A 5607-nucleotide genomic window follows, 5' to 3' on the forward strand; every position below is an offset into this window, starting at 1 on the left:
ACAGCAGTTGGAGAGCGGCGGAACGCCAGTGGCGCCCCGGAGGTGCAAGAAGGCAGCCAGCGTACCCTGGGAGACCTGGGAGCAGCTCCAGGTGAGCCCCAGACCCCTCCCCAGGTGCTAGGCCCTAAGGAGCAAAGCACGCAGGCAGGAGACTCCCCTGCATACACATTGGGTGGGGCTAGCCAGTCAGGTGTTGAGTCCTCATAAGTGCCACCTGCCCCAGGGACCTGTCTAGCCGCAAGCATGCTCAGGGAGAAACGGCTACCAGGCAGTCTTGCCTGGAGAGGCCCTGCCAGCCCCAGCCTCCAAGTAAGAAACAAGGAAAAAAGGAGAGGCTGGAGCTGGGGAGAGTCACCTGGAGGCCTCCCCAGCTGGTCCAGAGAGAGGGAGAGGGAGAGGGAGGGTAAAGGAGTTCTCTTGGCAAAGGATGGTGCAGGAGGGAAGAGCAGAGGCTTCTGCAGGACAGGTCTATAGGTGGCTGAGAGGGAGCGAGGGTGATGTATTCCCCCCTCCTTCCACTATCTAGGGGCCAATCCCAAGCTTGCTCGTGCCCAAGGCCCTGCCCGTGGATACCCGTGCCTGAGGACTTGCCGCTGCCATGGTGGAACATGACACTTGGATAACTCGTGCTCTGGACCCTTCTCAGTCTGGTGTAGGTAGGTCTATGGGATAGAGACAGCTCTGCTGGCTTAATTGGTGACTTAGGTCTGAATGTATTTATTTATTTGAAATATTTATATGCCACATCTCCATCCAAAATAGAGTCCCAAAGGCAGTGAACAACAGATAATTAAAACATTAAAATTACATTTTCAATACATGTATAAATACAAAAAACATATTGACATATAAATGCACACACAACCAGGGAGGAGGGCCAATAAGAGTTTACTGGGGGCACGCCATATGAAACAAAAAAGTCTTGACCTCCTGGCAGAAGGAGACAAATGAATCTCCCTTAGGAGAGTCCCAAAGTTTCAGTGCCACCTCTGAGAGGTTCATTTCTAGGATTGCCACCCATCTGGCATCAGATGGTAGGGGCACCCTAAGCAAGGCCTCCAAAGATGGATAGAGTTGACGGGTAGGGAGAAGGTGGTCCTTAAGGCATGTTGGCCCCAAGCTGTACAGGGCTTTAAAGGTTAATATGAGCAACTCGAATTCGGCCTAGAAGCAAATTGGGAGTCAGTATAGATGGAACAAGACAGGAGTAATATGGTCCCTGCGACCCACTCCAGTTGACACTCTGGCTACCACATTCTATAGCCATTGCAGCTTCTAGACAATCAGCAGCAGCAGCCCCACATAGAGCACTGCAGTATCCAATCTGGATGTTACCAGGGTATGCACCACAATGGAAAGATCTTTCCTGCCCAGGAAGGGCTGCAGCTAGTTCACCATCAACAGCTGGAGATAGGCACCCCTGACCACCTATTTATCCAACAGGAGGCCTAGGTCCAGCAACACCCCATGCTATGAAACTGCTCCTTTTGGGAGGGGGAGTGCAACCCCATCCAGAATAGGAGATCTTCCCATTCCTGGGCCAAATGTTTCTCTCACCAGAAGCACCTGTTTTATCAGGACAGAGGGCCAAGCTACAAGTGACGAATGACACTTGAACAGCAAGTGTATTTCTCCCTGTTCACTTGCCCTCCACTCAATCCACTTGCTGTTCAAGTGTCATTCGTCATGTGTAGCTTGGCCCTAAGTTGCAGCTTGTTCCATTCTCAAAACTGTCTCCAGGCACCTCTTTATGAATCCACAGCCTCTCTTGGATCTGGTGGAAGCACAAGATAGAGCTAAGTGTCAGCCACATATTGGTGGCAACTCAGCCCAAATATCAGGATGACCTCTCCCAGCAGCTTTACATAGTTGTTGAAAAGCATGGGGAACAAAATAGAACTTCGTGGAACCCTATAGGCAAGAGGCCATGGGGGGGGGGGCAGCAGTCCCCCAGCAACACACTCTGAAGCCTAGACAGAAGGCCATGCTTGTTTGTTGCTCCTTCTGGATCTATCTGCAGTCTTTGATACAGATCATGTCATCCTGTGGAGGTGTCTTGTTTGGCAGCAGAAGTAGGTATCAGAGGATATGACTTGGACTGGATTGTTTCTCATGAAACATAGATCCTGAGGAGCTGGCCGTGTTAGTCTATAGTAGTAAAATAGTAAGTAGTCAAGTAGTAGCACCTTTAAGACTAACCAACTTTATTGTAGCATAAGTTTTCGAGAGCCACAGCTCTTTTCTTTTTCTTTTTTTTTTTTTATAAAATTTTTATTGGATTAGATTATATAATCATAAAATACAAACATTCCCCCTTTATTAATATCTGCTTCTAACCCCCTCCCTTTCCTCCCCCCTTTTATTTGACTTCCAACAGTTTTCCAACCCTTTATCTATCTTATTGCTTACTTACATAATACCTCATGTAATCTATTAAACATACACTTAAACTCTCTTCTAAGCTTGTTATCCTTTTTTTTTAAAACACAGAACTACCATTAACCCCCCCTTTACTAAATCTTATATTCTAAATAACACATTGCTAGCATTTTGATAACCTTTATATTATTAGTATAACATTTTATCCATTTTCTATTCCCTTACTTAATCTCTTTACTCTCCCTCATATAAGTTAATCAATTTAACTTATAGTCTATATATTTCTTTAAACATTTCTTATTCTTATTCTCAATCTATTTTAATTATATAAAATATCTGTTATACTAAGAACTTAACTACAATAAAAAATACCTAGCTAGCATGCTCATATATATTCATAATATCTATTCATAATAATACGTCTGCTATTTGGTACTGTGTGTAATAAAACAAAATTTTCATCTTAACCCTAATAATAGCTTAGAATTTAATATTTAAATCCCCTTTTCCCGGTAAAGCCACTTCTCTCTTCTTTTATAAAGTCTCAGTAATTTTCAAACTGCCACAATTTCCCTTCCACATCCCATTTTTTCTCCAAATATTGCTTCAATTTCTCCCAATCCATATTAAACTGTCCTGGATCAAGGTCTCTGAGCTTCCTTGTCATTTTGTCCATCTCAGCCATGTACAGCAATTTATTAATCCAATCTTCAATAGTTGGTACTTCTTGCAATTTCCATTTCTGCGCATATAAAAGTCTAGCCGCTGTTGTCATGTAAAATAACAATGTTCTATGTTGTGCTGGAATATCTTCCATTCCCAAATTCAGTAGCAGCAATTCTGGGTTTCTATTAACTTGAAATTGTAAAATCTCATTAATCACTTCTATTATTTCTCCCCAGTATTGCTTAGCTACCTCACAGGTCCACTACATGTGGTACAAAGATCCTTCATGTTTTTTACATTTCCAGCATTTATTTGACATGTTAGTATTCCCTAACGCGATTTTCTTTGGTGTCAAATACCAGCGATATATCATTTTATAAACGTTCTCTTTAATATTTGTGCAAGTCGTTATCTTCAAAGTCGTTTTCCACAGGTATTCCCACGCCTCCATTGTTATCTCAGAAGGCCATGCTTGTTTGTTGCTCCTTCTGGATCTATCTGCAGCCTTTGATATAGATCATGTCATCCTGTGGAGGTGTCTTGTTTGGCAGCAGAAGTAGGTATCAGAGGATATGACTTGGACTGGATTGTTTCTCATGAAACATAGACCCTGAGGAGCTGGCCGTGTTAGTCTATAGTAGCAAAATAGTAAGTAGTCAAGTAGTAGCACCTTTAAGACTAACCAACTTTATTGTAGCATAAGTTTTCGAGAGCCACAGCTCTCTTTTCTCAAATGCAGATAGATCCAGAAGGAGCAACGAACAAGCATGGCCTTTTGTCGAGGTTTCCGTGTGTGTTGCTGGGGGACTGCTGCCTCCCCCATGGCCTCTTGCCTATAGGGTTCCACGAAGTTGTTTTGTCCCCCATGCTTTTCAACAACTATGTAAAGCTCATGGAACAAACTCAAAGGGTTGCCAGTAGAGTCGCGCTACCTTCAGTGTGGGAATTATCTTGTGGGATTCCGCAGGGTAAAATCTTACCCCCATGTTATTCAACCTCTATGTAAAGTCTTCAGGATAAATCATTTGTAGCTATGGAATTGGACGTCATCAGTATGTGGATAACATCCAGCTCTGTATCTTGCTAGCTGGATTCCCTGGAGATGCAGTAGAGACACTGCCTGACAGCTGTGGTCAAATGGCTGAAACAAATTGAAATTGAAACTGAACCCAGAAAATACAGGAGTTACGCTGGTTGGGAAGCCAGAAATCTGTACTCTCCACTTTTGATGGGGTTCAGTTGATCCTTGAAGCCTCAGTTAATAGCTTAAGGATTAGGCTTGATCCAGCACTGCTACTAGAGAAGCAAGCTAATGCAGCAGCAAAAAATGCCTTGTGCCAATTCAGACTATCCTGGAAGATAGCCCTGTGCCTTGACACAGTTGATCGGGCCACCAGGATCCATGCCACAGTAACGGAGACTAGACTACTGTATGGCCCTCTGCTTGGGTCTCTTCTCAAAGTCAACTCAGAGATTCCAGTGGGTGCAGAATGTAGCTTGGAACTAGGCAAAGCATGCATATTACTCACATTCTGCAATCTCTCCATTGGCTACCTGTCAGTTACCAGGCTCAATTCAAGATATTGGCTATCATATACAAAGCCCTTCAGGGTCTTGGTCCCTCATATCTACAGGACTGTCTCCCTATGCTATGCCACAGCAACTTTGCTCTTCTGAACAAGGCCTTCTGCACATGTAACAACATCCGATTTAGGACAACTTAATGCCACACTCAGAGCATTTTACAAACTGTTATTATCCTCACAACAATCACCATGTAAGGTGGCTGGGGCTGAGAGAGCTCTGAAAAGCTGTGGCTGATGCAGGGCCACCCAGCTGGCTTCAATCAAACCCTGCAAATGGGAAAAAAATCAATGACTGCATGAAGTGGTTAGGAAAGATCCCTCTCTTGGCCTTTTGCAAGCTATACAAAACTCAATTATTCTGGAGGGCTTTTTTACACAAATAGGGGGCCTGCACCATAAGGAAGCGGTTTCAAAGAGATGCATGGTAAAGGGAATAGGGACTGTAGACTATACTACCTATGTACACTGTTGCTGGAAGTATGATCCTCTGTAATTAGTTTCTGCGTTGTTTAATATATCAGGTTTAGTACTGCTAATGTTCTATTTCAGCATTCAGTTCTGTATCAGAATTCTGCTTGTTTTCAAATCTGTGCAAAATGGCATACCGGACTGCATTGTTTACTGAATGTCCCCTTCTGTGGACAGTCTTGGCTTCCACTGTGTAATCTGCTTTGAGTCTCAGTGAGAAAAGTGGACTGTAAATGATGTACATACATAAACAGAATGTCTCCTATTAGAATTTAAGGGCTGTGCACTGCAAGGACTGCATGTTTTAAAGGAGCATTCAGTCACTAAGCCCCACTGTGACTGAATGGTAAATGCACTGCTTTAATTCAGCCAAAGAAATAAATTAATTTCCAGGTGGCTGTTTCAAGGCGCCCCCCTCACCAGTGGCTCTGAACGTCTGGCTACGTTCCCATCCCCTTTCCTACCCCAGCAAACAAAGGAAAGTTTGGTGAAGAATAAGAGAGGAAGC

Source organism: Eublepharis macularius, chromosome 12 (genome assembly GCF_028583425.1).
Source record: "Eublepharis macularius isolate TG4126 chromosome 12, MPM_Emac_v1.0, whole genome shotgun sequence".
NCBI lineage: Eukaryota > Metazoa > Chordata > Lepidosauria > Squamata > Eublepharidae > Eublepharis > Eublepharis macularius.